Raw genomic sequence first — 19635 nt, 5'->3', positions numbered from 1 at the left:
GGAAACATTTGTAATTCTCAAAAATATATATGGCAGAGAGTTTTCATTCCACAGTGATATAATACTTCAAATGTGTTATGAACCATAGAGAAGCATCATAGAGCCACATAGATTTCTGGACTTGTTTATCATAGTGTCATAAAAATTTCCTGTATCACAGTACCATAAAAGAATCGAATGCTACCATATCTTATGTTTCTCTTAATCATGGGTTCATATCCTCTTCTCCTTATGATATACTTACGGTTCATGCTGATTTAGGGTTTGCTGACGGTTCCATTCAATCCTTCTCAGCTCTCGTGTAATCTGAATAGGAGGGCAGCTGGTGACAAGAACACACCCCCTAGTGGCTATCTAACAATTAAAATAAACCTAATTGCAGTGCTAGCTGGTGGTACTCCACAAATTAGCTATTGGACTGATTGTTGGGTTAAATTAATTTCTTGAATGTTTTGTATCCCACATCTTACAACATCATATAAAAGTTGATACTCTGTCTGAGCATAGGAACCCTGTGCATTTGTTGGCATTCCACCTATAGCTATAGGTCTTAGTATATGCTCACTGTCATCTACTATAGCAACCACATTGGCAAATTCAGATCTAAGTTAGTCATTTCAAATGTATCTTTCAATTGTGACTTTAGACTTAAACTGAATCACCATTATTTCTAGTGATAATAAAATCATCCACATGAATCACAATTAAGAGAACTACATCATTCACATGTAACCATAAATATTGTGATATATGTTAGGATGCCTCAACCATACTATTGAAAAAAATTAGTAATCTTCTGATTTCATATCCTAGGTGCTTGTAATCATTGAGAGGATGCATGTCATGGGGAAACTATGCAATATAATTCCTGAGATAGTTCACCATTTGCTTGAAATATTGTAGGTCAAGGTTGATCTTTCGTGGTGGCCAAATAACAATGGTTGAAAACTTCATTGGATCAATGCTTAGTCCATCGTGGTTCACACAAAAATCCAAGATAATCAAGTTTCTTCTACCCAAATGCACACTTCTTCATGTTCACAAATAACTTGTCATGCTCTGCAAACACATGGTTTATTCATCTTAGGTCCGGCTGCTGAAAAGTAATATGTCTAAGTACACAATTAAAGTTGAGTAAAGATGTGGTTGTAGAACTTTGTTCATCATCTCATGAATGTTGCAAGGCCATAATTGGTAACACTTAATGACATCAGTGGCCATGCAAGAAGCCCTTGTCACATCTTGAAGGTCTTCCACATATCCTTAGCTAAAATTACTAATCAATTACAAATCTTAAGCTGTATTTCACACTTTTTGTGCCTCTTTAGACAACGTATGTGTGATAGGGAGTCAGTGAGTAAGAATGCACCAAAAAGTTTGATTAGATTGCATATCTCAGCCTTTCTAAGTCGCATTTCAAACTTTTTGTGCCTCTTTAGACAATGTGTGTGTGATAGGGAGTTAGTGAGTAAGAATACACCAAAAACTTTGATTAGATTGCATATCTCAGCCTTTCTAGCAATTTCTTGAGCATAATAAAATTCCCATCAAATGATGGTTTTCCCATTTGGAATTTCACAGTACTAACATCCTTATGTCTATTACGTGGCCATCTAAATGTTGTGTGCTTTCTTTGGTTGGTGAATTTCTGTGTGTAAATTGTATAGTAGAATGCAATTTGTGGGTAACAAACACAGACCCATTTGCTTTTGCAAATCACCCAACTGATATTTAAATGCCAATGCCACATTCCCAATCTACTTTTGTTTCAACACAACACTAAAATTCATTTGTTGGCTTCTTTATTGGATTGTTGCCAAGGAAGATATGCATGTGCATTGTGTTGGTGTCAGTGAGTAATTATTGTGCTATTGTTAATGTGTTGGATCACTAGTTGGTGGTACTCCACAAATTAGCTATTGGACTGATTGTTGGGTTAAATTAATTTCTTGAATGTTTTGTATCCCACATCTTCCAACATCATATAAAAGCTGATACTTTGTCTGAGCATAGGAACCCTGTGCATTGGTTGGCATTCCACCTATAGCTATAGGTCTCAGTATATGCTCGTTGTCATCTATTACAACAACCACATTGGCAAATTCAGATATGCATCTACATAGCTGCCCGAGACTAGTTCCCATTATGATTTTTCACTTTAAGGGCAAGTTATATTAGGCTCTCACCTTGTTTGACCATCATAGGCTACCCAAGAGGTACTTTCAAGTACATGTAAGAAACTACTGTAATTCAATTTTCTATTGCAGAGTAACCTTTACTAATTGTAATCCTTATTTAATGATGCTTTATGACACAATAGGTCTCTTTATAATTTATTGCTATCAAAAGATAGCAGTGGTGGGGGTTATGTTACAAATTTTGCGTAGAAGGCTAGAAGGTAGTCACATAAAGATGAATATGGAAAGATTCCAGAGAAACTGGGGTTTGTTCCTGTAAAGTCTGAGCCTCTATTGTTTAGTTGCCTTTTTTGGAGTCCATAGCATGATAAGCACAATGGCTTTGGAGAGTTTTATTGACATGCATGTGGCATCCGTTGCTTCAATATATCATTCAAGTGTTTTGCTCAACATGATTACTGTTAGATGTGTTTTTTCTAAATATCTATTTTTCCATTGGACTTCTGTAATGGTTCTTTCAGCCTAGCTGTTTACATAGAAATCGTTTTAAACTTATTTTAGCCTAGTTGTTCATATAACAATAGTGTATTGTTTATCTTTAGGCAAAATAACTCCTCAACTGTTGTTATATGTGAACCCATTCACACCACCCTGGAAATGGTAATGTCGTTGGGGCTTTACACTAAAATTTTACAACTCATACTTCTCAATATTTGAGAACATAAATGAAAGGTTTGTAGTTTGATTCATTGGTGTGATGTTGCATGGTTTTTGGCATTTGGAGGTAACATGTTGTGGAAATGTATCTAATTGTTTTGGTTAATGATTACAGTCTATAACTTGCACTCTGTTTTGGCACACGTGGAGATGGGTATTGTTTTAAGATAACAAAAATGGACCCTTGAAAATACTAGGATCTGAATTGAACTCTTATGAAATGGCAAGGATGTGCTAATAAAAATGTTTTTTTGTTATGCAGTCCATCTGCGGATATCCATACCAAGGTAAGACATTATTTTTCGTTTTGGACGTCAGTACTTTTTTAACAATTATTGTTTCTTTTATACTTTAACATTTGTCTAACTTTGATCAAGTGTCGCAATCTATATTTGTAGGTATTCAACAGGATTGAAAGACATCGTAAGAGATCACTTTTAACAGTGAGTAAAACCACAAAGTCAAGGCACATTACAAAAAAAAATGACAACTTTCGAAGTGGCATCATCAAAACACACCCACAAAAGAGAACACCAGGATATATTGCCCCATTGCAGCATGAATCTAGTTGCTTTAGTGTCAGCAACAATAATGCACTATTTTTGAGAAAAATGTGCATGAACCATTGGAAGGTATGATCATTTCTCAAATTTGTATTTCCTGTATAAATACTTCAAGATTTAATGTTAAGAGATTCATATTGTTATTGTCTTAAGAGGTGTGATTTGTTTTCCAGTAAATTCTCAATATGAACCATCACAACAACATCATGGTTTGGATCAAGAACCATCACAACTAGATCATGGTGTGGAGCAAGAACAACCACAGCAAGAGCATGGTTTGGAAGGGGCAGATGCAACTACCCAAGCCCATATTACAATAAATGTGCAAAGGAAGGGTAGAGTACCAACAAAATGCCTCTTTGGAAACATTACAGAGGCCTCTGCATTGCCTGAAATTCAATTTAATGAGAGGGGGCAATCTACTGGTCCACAGTCAGAGAAATTCTCCTCTTTTTTAGGTGTTCTTGCAAGAGAGATTATCAACATCAAACACATGGAATGGAAACAAGTGCCTGAATAAATTAAGAAAAACATATCGAGTGCAATCAATGTGAGTATCAACTAAATTATTATTGGATTTTTTTCTTCTAAATTTCATTGGTGTATGTTGAACATGTGTATGATAAGTTTAACTTCAAATAAGAGTTTGTATCTAATAATGCGTTGTTTATCTATTGTAGCGTACCTACCAAATAGATTTGTCAACGGAACAATGGTGTTATAAAGCAATATCTCAATGCTTGAGAACTTACAGATATAATTTGTATAAACATTATTATTTGAAATACAAAACGGATGAGGATAGGATGGAAAATGTTCCTAGCGGAGTAAATGAAACCGATTGGATTGAATTCGTTGGAATACGATTTGACCCTAAATTCAAGGTAAAAATGAAAGACAAATCTAATTGTTATCATCAAATGGGATTTGACTTTGAATCCTTGCACACAATCAACTTCAATCTAAGCATCCATTTTTCAGGAGAAGGCAAAAGTAAATAAGGAAAATAGGGCATTAGAGCAAGAGACCCACACTTCTGGTCGTAGAGGTTATTATAGAGTTGAACATGATCTTGTAAGTTGTAACCAAATCTATTTTTTGTTTACAATTACTAACTGCAAATATATTTAACTAGACTGTTGTATTTTTTGTGACTAGAATCAAACTTTCAATCAAAATGATACGCCTGTAACTAGGGCTGAAGTGTGGATGAAATGTCATACAAAGAAGGATGGCACTCCAATGTCATCATTTAGTGCAAAGAGAATAGTGCGTTCCCCACCTATTCTTGTATCTATTTATTTATTTTTCTTTTTTTAAATATTAATGATGTTTCTTACATGTATTTGTTGAAATGTTGTCATTGTTAGAAACAAATTGAATCAATACAAAATGTTTCAGTGTCTCCTGCATATGCAACAAAGGAAGATGCCATTGCAATAGTTTTGGGGCCTGAGAGAAGGGGTCGTGTACGTGGGGTTGGCTTTGGGGTTACTCCAACTGATTTGTTTGGAAAAGAGCGTGCTTACAAGAAGCAGTTACATAATACAGAAGAAAAATTGAGAGAAAAAGATAAGGAACTTGGAAGATTGAAGGCAGCTGTTGAAGAATTAATGGAATGGAAAGCTTCCACGGAGGCGGGAAAAGAAAATGGCCAAGTTGATTCAGAACCAGCCAACAATGTAAAAATTACATGTGTAGAATATTTATTTTTTATGTATGCCATCTTTGAAGATTGTGATTTTAAAAGCACAATGTCAATATGAACATGACTATATTGTTGTAGGATGCATAATTAATGAAACATTTGTTTTGAAGCTTAATCCTTCATTTTCTGATTTCATGGTATCTCATGCAAACTATTTATTTTTTAGCAGAGTTCCTTAAGTCATAGTTAGGCTTCACCAAAACAAACTCCATTGACTTCAGGACAACATATTCATGACCCAATTGGTGACTCAATAACACAAGTAAGTTCTATATTTGTTTATTTTCTTGTTTAAAATTATTTTCTTATTCTATGGAATCTCACAAGAATTTGTCTATTTGCAGGGTCAAACGCAATTACTACCTTCAAATACAGGATTGAACGGAAAAAAATGTTTACTTACATATTTTAATGGTCAAGTGAAGGTTGCAAAAAGTTACATAAAAAACACTGAACCAAATTTTTTCATGCCCAATGGAGAAGAATTAGGAGAGGGATATTATTTTGTGTGCCCACAATCAATCTTGGTTGATTCCGATTATGAAATCAAGCTTAAGCGTAGAAGCAATCGATGTGAGTATTTAGCAGATGCACTTAACACTTTTATATGTTGGAAGAATAATTACATTGAATTGATATATGATTGAGATAAATGACTTGGGAAATTACTATCTCGACTATTTGAGGATGCTGAATGCAGAATGTGATAGCCTAATTTTGATTAATATCATGGCTAAGATGTTGGGTACATGATTATTCTTATCCTTCTATAAGATATATGTTCCTTTACATCAGATGTATTGCATTGTTCTTGCTATTGTTTGGCTATTGTTTGTATGTTGGATATATAGTCTTATCATGCTACATATATACTGTCTTATCATGTTTTGTAAATGTTGTGTGATTTTTGCTAATAGCCAGAAACCTTTTCAATTATGGCTTAAACAACTATGAAACCATGTAAATTCTCCATTATGCACTTTAATAATGATAGATATTTGCATTTGAGGACAGGGGTAAGTTGCAAATTTCGTTGAAAATGATTTAGTTAAGTTGTTTTCTTATATTTCAAAATTTCCTCTTAGTATTTTGTGTAACATACCACTATTTGACCTTTGTACTAAATGACAAACATGATTGAGGACCTGGTATATTCCTTGCTTTCAGAGTGTCCTTGCAATCCCCACACTGTAGTGTCTGCAAGGCTCCTCTAATTGTTGGAATTTTCGAGAGAACATATATTGGATATAACCCTTTTATGAGGATAGAGAAATGACCTCAAGTCTAGTTCCTTTAAGGGTTAAAATATAACTTGTTAAAGATTTTAGCAATTGTTTTGCACATTTATTAAGCATCAATTTGTTTTTAAATCTGATATTGATATTCTGTGTAAGTTCCATCTACATTTGCTGTCTATTTTATCTTGATGACTAACAATCCTTTTTCTCAAGCACTTATGAGCATGTAATCTTTAATTGTAAACCAAAAATGAACAAGGAAAGCACCAATGATGTGATCTATCCAATATCAAACATGTGACAACTATCCAATCTGTCCAATATCAAACATGTGACAGCTATCAAATCTGAAAAATCCTTGTAGTAGAACTGTCTAAAATTTAGTTGCCGACATCTTTGTCTTTATGAAAACAAAGTTATGGATCAATGCAACAGGTAGATCCATGTGCATGCAATACTTTTCAATGTAAATGTCTTATCATGTTTTGTAAATGTTGTGTGATTTTTGCTGATAGCCAGAAACCTTTTCAATTATGGCTTAAACAACTATGAAACCATGTAAATTCTCCATTCTGCACTTTACTAATGATAGATATTTGCATTTGAGGACATGGGTAAGTTGCAAATTTTGTTGAAAATGATTTAGCTCAGTTGTTTTCTTATATTTCAAAATTTCCTCTTAGTATTTGGTGTAACATACCACTATTTAACCTTTGTACTAGATGACGAACATGATTGAGGAGCTGGTATATTCCTTGCTTTCAGAGTGTCCTTGCAATCCCCACACTGTAGTGTCGGCAAGGCTTCTCTAATTGTTGGAATTTTTGAGAGAACATATATTGGATGTAACCCTTGTATGAGGATAGAGAAATGACCTCAAGTCCAGTTCCTTTAAGGGTTAAAATATAACTTGTTAAAGATTTTAGCAATTGTTATAGCACATTTATCAAGCATCAATTTGTTTTTAAATCTGATATTGAATATTCTTTGTCAGTTCCATCTACATTATCTGTCTGTTTTATCTTGATGACCAACAATCCTTTTTCTCAAGCATTTATGAGCATGTGCTCTTTAATTGTAAACCAAAAATGAACAAGGAAAGTTGCAATGATGTGATCTATCCAATATCAAACATGTGACAGCTATCCAATCTGTCCAATATCAAACATGTGACAGCTACCAAATCTGAAAAATCCTTGTAGTAGAACTGTCTAAAATTTATTTGCCGACATCTTTGTCTTTATAAAAACAAAGTTATGGATCAATGCAACACGTAGATCCATGTGCATGCAATACTTTCTGCTATCATGAAACATATATGAAGACATGTGCTTGACCTCTATAATTGTTCATTATACCTTGTAGCTTTTACATGGAAAATGAAATAAATATTCTCTATGCCAATACAAGAAGTAGGAAGAAAAAATCTTAATGAAGCTAGTAAGCAAACCTTCTTATAGAATTATCTACAATAGGGATGTTTCACATTTTGGATAATTTCTCAATAACTATTATCTTATATTCTCTTATAGCTGATTATAGACTAGTACAATGGCTTAACTTTATGTATTCTAAGGCAACCAATGTTGCATGTTTATCAGAATTTGAATCATGGTCTGTGTTTTGACCTTCTTTCCCCCTTTTTCTCACTATTTTTGAGAAATTCCACTTCTAGTATTTTCCTAACACCCATACCTATCCCCTATATTTTTCCCATAATTTTTCCTACCTCCCTTCCCTCTCATTCCCTTCCCCTAAGTTGCTTCTCTTTTGCACTGCGCTTTTACCTAGTCACCATGTTCTCGTCATATCTCTTAAACCTCACATCCGTTTGCCATGAAATTTTTACAGGAGATGAATGGGGATGAAATGAAAACACCCACTCAATTTCAGCTCAAAATGATGCACGGATTTCAAGAAATGAGGCATCATCATCTACAGCCATTTTGGGATTTTCGCGAGATATGTGACTCCAATTGGCCTGCAATTTTTTGTGGAGGTGAATTATGATGATATTAACTTTCTGTAAAAATTTCAGCCCATTTGGATTTACTGTTTGGGAGATATGCTCAAAATACAATTGCTACAGGAAAGTTATTGCGCTTTTGACTATGTTTTTATCATCATTTTCAAAGGATATTTATGACCAAATGGAGATGAATTTTGGAAAACCAAGGGAGGTTTTTGTTAACCATGGAACCAAGCACAATAACCTCTTTCAGTTTTTGCATAGGTGTTATGGTTAAAGAGATATGAGTTTGTATTCCTTGCTGCTCTTTTCGCTGTGCTTCTGGACAATCAGTTTTGGAATCAAGTTTGAAGAGGCTAAAATGATGTTTTTGCATGGTTTAAAGGCTCCACGGTGTAGTGGAAATCTCCAAATTTCTTCACAAGTCTTCAGCAACACTCAAAACCCAATTCAAGTCATCAAAATTTCAAGTCAACTATTTGTTGCGCTTCTGCCATGATTTGTTGCATTTCTGTGCGACCAACTTCAAGCTTGGATTCTGAACAAATGGGAAAGTATTTTTGAAAACGGGAGGAGGATTTTGTTCATAACATACCCAAAAACAAAAAGCGTCTCTCATTTTTTACACAACAATTACTGTCTTGGAGTTACAAGTGGCACTTTGAGACCCATTTTTCACAATTTCGCTAGGCCATAATTGCTGACAGGGTTCTAGAACTTTTTGAAATTCAACTTGGTGGACCTCCAACTTGGCATGGTTGACCTCAAATCTATTTGGATAATGAAGTTTGAGGATTTTTCTATCATATCCCATGATTATCTCTTCAGTTATCACATTTTTAGTTAGTCAAAAACCAAACCCTAGATAGTAGGATATGGGAAAATTTTGTAAATATTTTATCCATGCATGCTAGGGAGTGTGAGGGCCAAGTGCCAGGGAAACACAAGGGATCAGCACTCATTTCAAATGCAAGGAAATGAATTGTCGGCGAGTTGTAGGTGTGCTAAGGAGGGAGTGAAAATGTATACTAACTAGTGCAAAGGCATCACAAGGGAGAACTAAGTCAAAATGCTTGGAAATGAACAAATAAGAGTGTTGTGTGCCAAGGAGTGTCAGCGAATTTCAGGTGCCCCAAGGACGAAGTGTGTTAGGATATGTTCAAAATAGGACTTGCAGGAGGCAAGCCTATGGTTGTGATAAGGTGTGTAGAAAGCAGCTTCAGACAAAGGGAGAATTTGGGTTGGGCACAACATTGTTTTGTTAATAACGTGGTTGGGTTCCCAAGTCGCAGAAAAAGTAAGGCTATCTATGAGGGCATGATAGCTAGGGAGTGCCAAGGTGTTCCAGGGAATGCCAGGAAGTACTAACACATGCTAGATAGTTCCAAGGCATTTTAGGCATGCCAAGAAGTTCCAAGCGCTAGGGTGTGGCGCCAACACATGCTAGGGAGTGTTAGGGCCAAGTTCCAGGGAAACACAAGGGAGCAGTGGTTCCAAATGCATGGAAATGAATGAATAAGAGTGTGACAGAGAGTGTTAGCTAGGGAGTACGAGGTGTGCTAAGTGTCAAGGAGTGCTAGGGAGTGCTAAAGCATGCCAAGAAATGTGGGAGATACTAACATGTGCTACAAAGTGCCAAGGGATTATTAAGCGTGCCAGATGTTATGGAATGTCAAGATGTAAAATTTGTTGCTTAGTTGTTTAATTTTACGACCACGGTTGGATGTGAGCCTTGTCTTCGTAACTTGTTGAGTTGGATAAGTTGAAATTATACATGAGTAACCTAATATTCATAGCTTCATTCAAGAGTCAAAGACCTTCATTTTAAGATTATACCTCCTTCATCATCGTTCACTGGCCATTCTCCACCATTCCCCTCATCAAAATCCTTTCATTTCCTTATTTTACAAAAAACCCTAGAAATCTGTTGCGTTTTTACCCTAGGTATGTGTTTTGACCTTCTTCCCCCCTTTTTCTCACTATTTTTGAGAAATTCCACTTCTAGTATTTTCCTAACACCCATACCTATCCCCCATATTTTTCCCATAATTTTTCCTACCTCCTTCCCTCTCATTCCCTTCCCCTAAGTTGCTTCTCTTTTGCACTGTGCTTTTACCTGGTCACCATGTTCTTGTCATATCTCTTAAATGTCACATCCGTTTGCCATGAAATTTTTACAAGAGATGAATGGGGATGAAATGAAAACACCCACTCAATTTCAGCTCAAAATGATGCGCTTTTCATGAAATGAGGCATCATCATCTATAGCGATTTTGGGATTTTCTCGAGATGTGTGACTCCAATTGGGCTGCAATTGTTTGTGGAGGTGAATTATGATGATATTAACTTCATGTAAAAATTTCAGCTCATTTGGATTTACTGTTTGGGAGATATGCTCAAAATACAATTGCTACAGTTGATGTGCTTTCGACTATGTTTTTATCATCATTTTCAAAAGATATTTATAACCAAATTGTGATGAATTTTGGAAAACCAAGGGAGGGTTTTGTTACGCATGGAACCAAGCACAATAACCTCTTTCAGTTTTTGCACAGGTGTTATGGTTAAAGATATATGAGTTTTGTTATGCTCTTAACCTGCAAAAGATACCCAAATACAGAATATGCAAAGAAAGATACCCAGAACTTAAAACAGTAAGAGACAATAGCAAATATTTTATTATTCAGAAAGCAATGTTCACTGGCCTCTTCGAGGGGTCAACCTCCAATAGAGCAGAGCTCGATACAAAAATAAGACACGATGCTCCTCGCAGGGAGTCTCTATCCTTTATATATGACTCATACATGCAATACCAAGGATCAATACCATGGGTTTTATTAATACCATCTATCTAATACTACGGCCCATTTGCAACTAACTGTGGTCCCATCATTAATTGCGGGTTAACCACTTACAATTATTAATATGGGCTTTATTGACTCTTGACTATGACTCGATCTCATTACATAAATAAGGGGGTCAGGGTGGGACCCTAACATGCCCTCCCCCTTAAGATTAGCCTTGTCCTCAAGGCTGAAGCTGCGGAAACTGCTGAAGAATAGTGGCTGGTTCCCAAGTTGCATCTTCCGGAGAGGTGTCTTTCCACTTGACGAGGACTTCCCTAATCATGCGCCCCGGGAGATCTCGCCAAATCCTCAAAATGTCAATGCGGCCAAAAGTCCTGCGAAAATTATACCCCAGTATAGGAACCCCACACAAATACTCAGATCTGGTGGTTCTGAGAGATCTGAATGGCAGATCGGATAGCTCTGGGCGGCGGAACAGACTGTTGCTGCGGATCTGATGGATCTAATAGATCGGAATGGCTGGTCTACTAACTCAGAACTGCGTGGCTGATGTCTGTTGCTGCTACACCTCTTTGCGCGCTGATCTGGCAGATATGATGCGTGATCCCTAGATAGAAAAGGGAACTATGGTCTCGAGGAGTGTCAGGTGCTACAGATCGCAATATACATAAGGGTCTGACAGTAGTACTCGGCCCAATGTTTCAGGGCTCTAACTAAGGAGGATCAACTGTACCCTTACCCGTACAACCCGACTACCCTATCGTACGGGCGAGTAATCTCTCTGAGTGCTGTTCTCGGTGTATTGTAGCAGCAAGACGGTCGAAGGTTTATCTATGGCGAGGTTGCAGAGGAGCTAAGGGGCTTCTGATATACCTAGAAGGTACTTGAAAGACAGTCCGTATGCGGTTTTTTCTAATGCACTACTACTCGAAGGGGTACCCACAGGGGTTACAAGGGAGTCCAACAAGCGTGACCACCTCTTGTATTTCCTGCGTGCATGCCTCCCCAAATCCGCAGGTTTATGCGCTCAACAACAGATCCCGTGGTTTAAAGACGCCGGAACACGTCTCTAGCCAAAAAAAAATTGCTACGAAATGGAGATCCCACTGGCCCTGGAAAGTGCTCTGATACCACTTGTTATGCTCTTAACCTGCAAAAGATACCCAAATACAGAATATGCGAAGAAAGATACCCAGAACTTAAAACAGTGAGAGACAATAGCAAATATTTTATTATTCAGAAAGCAATGTTCACTAGCCTCTTCGAGGAGGCAACCTCCAATAGAGCAAATCTCGAAACAAAAATAAGACACGATGCTCTTCGCAGGGAGTCTCTGTCCTTTATATATGACTCATACATGCAATACCAAGGATCAATACCATGGGTTTTATTAATACCATCTATCTAATACTACGACCCATTTGCAACTAACTGTGGTCCCGTCATTAATTGCGGGTTAACCACTTACAATTATTAATATGGGCATTATTGACTCTTGACTATGACTCGATCCCATTACATAAATAAGGGGGTTAGGGTGGGACCCTAACAAGTTTTTCTTCCTTGCTCCTCTCTTCGCTGCGCTTCTGGACAATCCGTCTTTGAATCAAGTTTGAAGAGGCTAAAATGATGTTTTTGCATGGTTTAAAGGCTCTCGATGTAGTGGAAATCTCCAAATTTCTTCATAGGTCTTCAGCAACACTCAAAACCCAATTCAAGTCTTCAAAATTTCAAGTCAACTATTTGTTGTGCTTCTGCCATGATTTGTTGCATTTCTATGCGACCAACTTCAAGTTTGGATTATGAACAAGTGGGAAAGTATTTTTGAAAATGGGAGGAGGTTTTTGTTCATAACATACCCAAAAATAAAAGCCTCTCTCATTTTTTACACGGAAGTTACTGTATTGGAGTTACAGGTGGCACTTTGAGACCCATTTTTCACAATTTCGCTAGGCCATAATTGCTGACAGGGTTCTAGAACTTTTTGAAATTCGACTTGGTGGACCTCCAACTTGGGATGGTTGACCTCAAATCTATTTGCATAATGAATTTTGAGGATTTTTCTATCATATCCCATGATTATCTCTTCAGTTACCACATTTTTAGTTAGTCAAAAACCAAACCCTAGATAGTAGGATATTGGCAAATTTTGTAAATATTTTATCCATGCATGCTATGGAGTGTGAGGGCCAAGTGCCAGGGAAACAGAAGGGAGCACTCATTTCAAATGCATGGAAATGAATTGTCAGCAAGTTCTAGGTGTGCTAAGGAGGGAGTGAAAAGGTATACTAGCCAATATCAAGGCATCACAAGGGAGAACTAGGTCAAAATGCTTGGAAATGAACAAATAAGTGGGTTGTGTGCCAAGGAGTGTCAACGAATTCCAGGTGCCCCAAGGACGAAGTGTGTTAGGATAAGTTCAAAATAGGACTTGCAGGAGGCAAGCTTATGGTTGTGATAAGGTGTGTAGAAAGTAGTTTAAGACAAAGGGATAATTTGGGTTGAGCACAACATTGTTTTGTTAATGACTTGGTTGGGTTCCCAAGTCACAAAAAAGGTAAGGCTATCTATGAGGGCATGACATCTAGGGAGTGCCAAGGTGTTCCAGGGAATGATAGGAAGTACTAACACATGATAGATAGTTCCAAGGCATTTTAGGCATGCCAAGAAGTTCCAGGCGCTAGGGTGTGGCGCCAACACATGCTAGGGAGTGTTAGGGCCAAGTTCCAGGGAAACATAAGGGAGTAGTAGTTTCAAATGCATGGAAATGAATGAATAAGAGTGTGACAAAGAGTGTTAGCTAGCGAGTACGAGGTGTGCTAAGTGTCAGGGAGTGCTAGGGAGTGCCAAAGCATGCCAAGAAATGCGGGGGATGCTAACACGTGCTACATAGTGCCAAGGGATTATTAGGCGTGCCAGATGTTATGGCATGTCAAGATGTAAAATTTGTTGCTTATTTGTTTAATTTTATGACCATGGTTGGATGTGAGCCTTGTCTTTGTAACTTGTTAGGTTGGATAAGTTGAAATAATACATGAGTAACCTAAGATTCATAGCTTCATTCAGGAGTCAAAGGCCTTCGTTTTAAGATTATACCTCCTTCATCATCCTTCAGTGACCATTCTCCATCATTCCCCTCACCAAAATCCTTTCATTTCATTATTTTACAAAAAACCCTAGAAATCTGCTGCGCTTTTACCCTAGTTCTGTGTTTTGACCTTCTTCCCCCCTTTTTCTCACTATTCTTGAGAAATTCCACTTCTAGTATTTTCCTAACACCCATACCTATCCCCCATATTTTTCCCATAATTTTTCCTACCTCCTTCCCCTCATTCCCTTCCCCTAAGTTGTTGCTCCTTTGCACTGCGCTTTTACCTAGTCACCATGTTCTCATCATATCTCTTAAACCTCACATCCGTTTGCCATGAAATTTGTACAGGAGATGAATGGCGATGAAATGAAAACACCCACTCAAATTTAGCTCAAAATGATGCACGGTTTTCGAGAAATGAGGCATCATCATCTACAGCCATTTTGGGATTTTCTTGAGATGTTTGACTCCAATTGGGATGAAATTATTTATGGAGGTGAATTATGATGATATTAACTTTCTGTAAAAATTTCAGCCATTTGGATTTACCGTTTGGGAGATATGCTCAAAATACAATTGCTACAAGAGAGTTGTTGTGCTTTTGACTATGGTTTTATCATCATTTTCAAAAGATATTTATGACCAAATGGAGATGAATTTTGGAAAACCAACGGAGGTTTTAGTTAACCATGGAACCAAGCACAATAACCTCTTTCATTTTTTTCACAGATTTTATGGTTAAAGAGATATGAGTTTGTATTCCTTGCTGCTCTTTTCGCTACTCTTCTAGACAATCAATTTTGGAATCAAGTTTGAAGAGGCTAAAATGATGTTTTTGCATGGTTTAAAGGCTCCACATTGTAGTGGAAATCTCCAAATTTCTTCATAGGTCTTCAGAAACACTCAAAACCCAATTCAAGTCATCAAAAGTTCAAGTCAACTATTTGCTGCGCTTCTGCCATGATTTGTTGCATTTCTGTGCAACCAACTTCAAGTTTGGATTATGAACAAATGGAAAAGTATTTTTGAAAACAGGAGGAGGTTTTTGTTCACAACATACCCAAAAGAAAAAGCCTTTCTCATTTTTTACACAGCAGTTACTGTCTTGGAGTTACAGGTGGCACTTTGAGACCCATTTTTCACAATTTCGCTAGACCATAATTGCTGACAGGGTTCTAGAACTTTTTGAAATTCGACTTGGTGGACCTTCAATTTGGCATGGTTGACCTCAAATCTATTCGGATAATGAAGTTTGAGGATTTTTCTATCATATCCCATGATTATCTCTTCCGTTATCACATTTTTAGTTAGTCAAAAACCAAACCCTAGATAGTAGGATATTGGCAAATTTTGTAAATATTTTATCCATGCATGCTAGAGAGTGTGAGGGCCAAGTGCCAGGGAAACACAAGGGAACACTCATTTCAAATGCATGGAAATGAATTGTTAGCGAGTTCTAGGTGTGCTAAGGAGGGAGTGAAAAGGTATACTAAGCAGTGCTAAGGCATCACAAGAGAGAACTAGGTCAAAATGCTTGGAAATGAACAAATAAGAGTGTTGTGTGCCAAGGAGTGTCAGTGAATTCCAGGTGCCCCAAGGACGAAGTGTGTTACGATAAGTTCAAAATAGGACTTGCAGGAGGCAAGCCTATGGTTGTGATAAGGTGTGTACAAAGTAGTTTCAGACAAAGGGAGAATTTGGGTTGGACACAACATTGTTTTGTTAATGACTTGGTTGGGTTCCCAAGTCCCAAAAAAAGTAAGGCTATCTATGAGGGCATGACAGCTAGGGAGTGCCAAGGTGTTCCAGGGAATGCCAGGAAGTACTAACACATGCTAGACATTTCCAAGGCATTTTAGGCATGCCAAGACATGCCAAGTGCTAAGGCATGCCAAGAAGTTCCAGGCGCCAGGGTGTGGCGCAAACACAAGCTAGGGAGTGTTAGGGCCAAGTTCCAGGGAAAAAAAAGGGAGCAGTAGTTTCAAATGCATGGAAATGAATGAATAATAGTGTGACAAAGAGTGTTAGCTAGCAAGTACGAGGTGTGCTAAGTGTCATGGAGTGCTAGGGAGTGCCAAAGCATGCCAAGAAATGTGGGGGATGCTAACACGTGCTACATAGTGCCAAGGGATTATTAGGTGTGCCAGATGTTATGGCATGTCAAGATGTAAAATGTGTTCCTTAGTTGTTTAATTTTACGGCCACGGTTGGATGGGAGCCTTGCTTAAAGGTGTCTGGATGTGAGGTCTGTGTTTTGACCTTTTTCCCCCATTTTTCTCACTATTTTTTAGAAATTCCACTTCTAGTATTTTCCTAACATCCATACCTATCCCCCATATTTTTCCCATAATATTTCCTACCTCCCTTCCCTCTCATTCCCTTCCCCTAAGTTGCTACTCTTTTGAATTGCGCTTTTACCTAGTCACCATGTTCTCATCATATCTCTTAACTTCACACCCATTTTACATGAAATTTTTACAAGAGATGAATGGGGATGAAATGAAAACACTCACGCAATTTCAGCTCAAAATGATGCACGATTTTCGAGAAATCATCCATCATCATCTATATATATTTTGGGATTTTCTCAAGATTTGTAACTCTAACTGGGCTGAATTTATTTGTGGAGGTGAATTATGATGATATTAAAGTTCTCTTTTGGGAGATATTCCCAAAATACAATTGCTACAGGAGAGTTGCTGCGTTTTTTACCATGTTTTTATCATCATTTTCAAAAGATATTTATGACCAAATGGTGATGAATTTTGGAAAACCAAAGGAGGTTTTATTTAACCATGGAACCAAGCACAATAACCACTTTGCATTTTTTCACAGGTGTTATGGTTAAAGAAATATGAGTTTGTCTTCCTTGCTGCTCTTTTCGTTGTGCTTCTAGACAGTTAGTTTTGAAATCAAGTTTGAAGAGGCTAAAATGATGTTTTTTCATGGTTTAAAGGCTCCACGGTGTAGTGGACATTTCCAAGTTTCTTCACGAGTCTTCAGAAACACTCAAAACTTCATTCAAGTCATGAAAATTTCAAGTCAACTATTTGTTGCGCTTCTGCCAAGATTTGTTGCATTTCTGTGCGACCAACTTCAAGTTTGGATTCTGAACAAATGGGAACTTATTTTTGAAAATGGGAGGAGGTTTTTGTTCATAACATACCCAAAAACAAAAGCCTCTCTCAATTTTTACACAACAGTTACTATCTTGGAGTTACATGTGGTACTTTGAGATCCATTTTTCACAATTTCGCTAGGCCATAATTGCTGACAGGGTTCTAGAACTTTTTGAAATTCGACTTGGTGGACCTCCAACTTGGCATGGTTGACCTCAAATCTATTTGGATAATGAAGTTTGAGGATTTTTCTATCATATCCCATGATTATCTCTTCATTTATCACATTTTTAGTTAGTCAAAAACCAAACCCTAGATAGTAGGATATGGGCAAATTTTGTAAATATTTTATCCATGAATGCTAGAGAGTGTGAGGGCCAAGTGCCAGGGAAACACAAGGGAGAACTCATTTCAAATGCATGGAAATGAATTTTCAGTGAGTTCTAGGTGTGCTAAGGAGGGAGTGAAAAGGTATACTAGCCAGTGCCAAGGCATCACAAGGGAGAACTAGGTCAAAATGCTTGGAAATGAACAAATAAGAGTGTTGTGTGCCAAGGAGTGTTAGCGAATTCCAGGTGCCCCAAGGACGAAGTCTGTTAGGATAAGTTCAGAATAGGACTTGCAGGAGGCAAGCCTATGGTTGTGATAATGCGTGTACAAAGTAGTTTCAGACAAAGGGAGAATTTGGGTTGGGCACAACATTGTTTTGTCAATGACTTGGTTGGGTTCCCAAGTCGCAAAAAAAGTAAGGCTATCTATGAGGGCATGACAGCTAGGGAGTGCCAAGGTGTTCTAGGGAATGCCAGGAAGTACTAACACATGCTAGACAGTTCCAAGGCATTTTACGCATGCCAAGACATGCCAAATGCTAAGGCATGCCGAGAAGTTCCAGGCACTAGGGTGTGGCGCCAACACATGCTAGGGAGTGTTATGGCCAAGTTCCACGGAAAGACAAGGGAGCAATAGTTTCAAATGCATGGAAGTGAATGAATAAGAGTGTGACAAAGAGTGTTAGCTAGCGAGTACGAGGTGTTCTAAGTGTAAGGGAGTGTTAGGGAGTGCCAAAGCATGCCAAGAAATGTGGGGGATGCTAACACGTGCTACATAGTGCCAAGGGATTTTTAGGCATGCCAGATGTTATGGTATGTCAAGATGTCAAATTTGTTGCTTAGTTGTTTAATGGGTGGTTAGTTGCTTAGTTGTTTAAAAGGGTGAAGTAGATGAATGTGAGGGGTAAAAGTAAATGTAAATAATGGGTGGTTAGTCTTTGTAAGTTGTTTTGATGTAAATTTGACCTCATTTATGAGAGAGGTTGGAGTCAAAGTTAATTGTAGAAGTTTTTTTTAACTTCCCTAGACATTAGGGTTTGGTTAGAACACCTCATGGAACAGTTCCTAGAGTCATGGATTCGACCCCTGAGAGTGGGGAGATGTTGTTTTGGTCTTTATGTATCAGTTTCTCAGTGATAGAACGGGTTGGATTTTAGAGGAGAGAACTATTGTAGCTTGTACTTGGACATTATCTGGAAATCAGAGGACACAGTTTGCAATTTTATTATCTAGGAATTATTGTGCGGTAAGTTTGTGATGTTATTTTTCTCTGATATAACTTTATATGAAAGATATTCATCTTCTCTTTCCATTTATCAATTCTTCAATGGTTTTCCTTACAGTTTATAAACAAAATTCTTTGCGTAAAGCTCTGTTTTGATGGAAAAATCATTATGTGTTACTTTCTTTATTGCTTAATGAATTCATGTTTCATGCTCATTAAGACCTTTTGCTTCTTCTAAACACTACACTACACCGACAAACCATAAGATCCATCACAAAAGTTATGCTACCTTGCTCCTTTATATCTTTGCTGCTGTAAACCTTTGATCCTCTAACCTAGCTACCTAGTTTTTCTCCCTTATCCAGCAACAAAACCCTAAATTTTCCAAAACCCACCTGAGCATAGCTATCTAACCTAAAATCCTTTACATTCCAGTCATCTCTTGGCTGTGATTTCATAGAGAGAGCCCTCTCTTGTTTGGTAGGGCTAGCTACCAAACTAAAAGCTTGGTCTGTGGTTACCTCTGTTGATCTCCTCATCAGCTTGGGACATTGGGGAGGAATATAACAGAGGGCATGACAACTAGGGAGTGCCAAGGTGTTTTAGTGAATGTAAGGTTTCCAAGTCATGGAAAGATGTAATGCTAGTTGTGAGGTCATGACTACCAAGGTGTGTTAGGGAATGCTAGGGCATGCTAACATGTGCCAGATAGTATGAAGACATGTCCAACA

The sequence above is a fragment of the Pinus tabuliformis genome, chromosome 9 (assembly GCF_031772625.1).
Source record: "Pinus tabuliformis cultivar Carrire ecotype Pingquan chromosome 9, CPIR1, whole genome shotgun sequence".
Classification (NCBI taxonomy): domain Eukaryota; kingdom Viridiplantae; phylum Streptophyta; class Pinopsida; order Pinales; family Pinaceae; genus Pinus; species Pinus tabuliformis.
The sequence above is the reverse complement of the archived record's forward strand: the minus strand, read 5'-3'. Positions refer to the sequence as shown.